Genomic DNA, 1,423 nt, shown 5'->3' with positions numbered 1-1,423 from the left:
TTAGCTAAGAGTGTATCTTGTGGAGGACTTAGCTTTTTGAGTTTTGGTGGTGTTTTGTGTTTTTGGAGGCCTCCCACACATTTGCTAGCTGAGCTCTACCTCATACATGACAATTAATACTATTGCCAGTGTGATGATAAAAAAATGGTTATTTTAAGACACCTGACAAGCAAACCATAGTGAAAGGAGGAAAACATAGAACTAAAAGAAAGAACTATCAGTCTTTACTGATAAGCTATTATTTTAGGCATTATAATAGAGAGAAATTTTGAGGAGAGATCTGAAAGAATGGAGATGAAGAGCTTCACGTGCTATTATTTATGTACGTTATAGGATTCTCTTATGCAAGACGTAAAAATCAATGGAGCTGAAGCCGAATGATTCATTTATGAGTCAGTCGCAAAGACATAAATATTTCCCATTGAATTTCTGATTTAATAATTATGAATTATGATCAAACTCTCTAAACCCGTTCCCTAAAATTAAATAAGATTATCTTAATTGAAAAGGTCAGCCAAAAACTCAATGAAATTATATTACGAAATCCATATTTTCATATTGTTAATTCCTCAGGAGACACTTAGTTACAGAGAAGGACCCAGTACTTTTAGTGCTTATCTTAATCTGAGCCTTCTCAAGCTGACTGAACTGTTTGTCTACTTCATATGCAGCACAGAGGTTTAGGACAAATAAACCAATCATTTTTCTCTAATAATGTGGTAGTAATAATTTAACTCTTCATGTAAAACCTAGACGAACGGATAGGACATTGTTCTTTAAAGGTCAAGGGACTTTATAGAAATAAGATTCATAAAGTTCTGTACTCCTAATATCTACCACAAGTTTAAGTCTGGAAAAAACAGTGCAAGTGTTTTCCAGCTAGCGATAAGACATGGTGAAAGAGGCAGCTCTCTGAAATGGCTAGTATTTGTACCACAAAGGAGTTAAATGTAACACCTGTAATTGTACATGGAATTCTAAAATTAAGGATATAATTAACTGGTAAGATGGCTTAAACATGCAGGAAACTGGGAACATAATATCATCATAATTTTTTTTTCTTTACTTGCTTTACTGTATTTTAATCTGAGTCGCTGAGAATTTTATTTTGCTTCCTTGCACTGGTGGATAGAAAGAGTGCAAGTAGAGCTCTGATCTAATTTTGAGGTGTATTGCTGAAATTTATGCTTAGCTGAGGATTGGATTTAATCAAGTTCCCAGATCCTTATATTTTAAATATGAGCTGTTAAAAAAGAAAAAAAAACTTTAAACATCCTCCTATTCCTCAGTCATAGGAGTAGTTTTAAATTCATTACATGCTAGGTTCTGTGGCTTATGGAGGCCACATCTTCATTTCAAAATAAAGGGTAGCTGCAAATTGTATGATAGATTATTAGCGAGTATTAAATGCACTGTCCAAACT

Source organism: Dromaius novaehollandiae, chromosome 5 (assembly GCF_036370855.1).
Source record: "Dromaius novaehollandiae isolate bDroNov1 chromosome 5, bDroNov1.hap1, whole genome shotgun sequence".
Taxonomy (NCBI): domain Eukaryota; kingdom Metazoa; phylum Chordata; class Aves; order Casuariiformes; family Dromaiidae; genus Dromaius; species Dromaius novaehollandiae.
The sequence above is the reverse complement of the archived record's forward strand: the minus strand, read 5'-3'. Positions refer to the sequence as shown.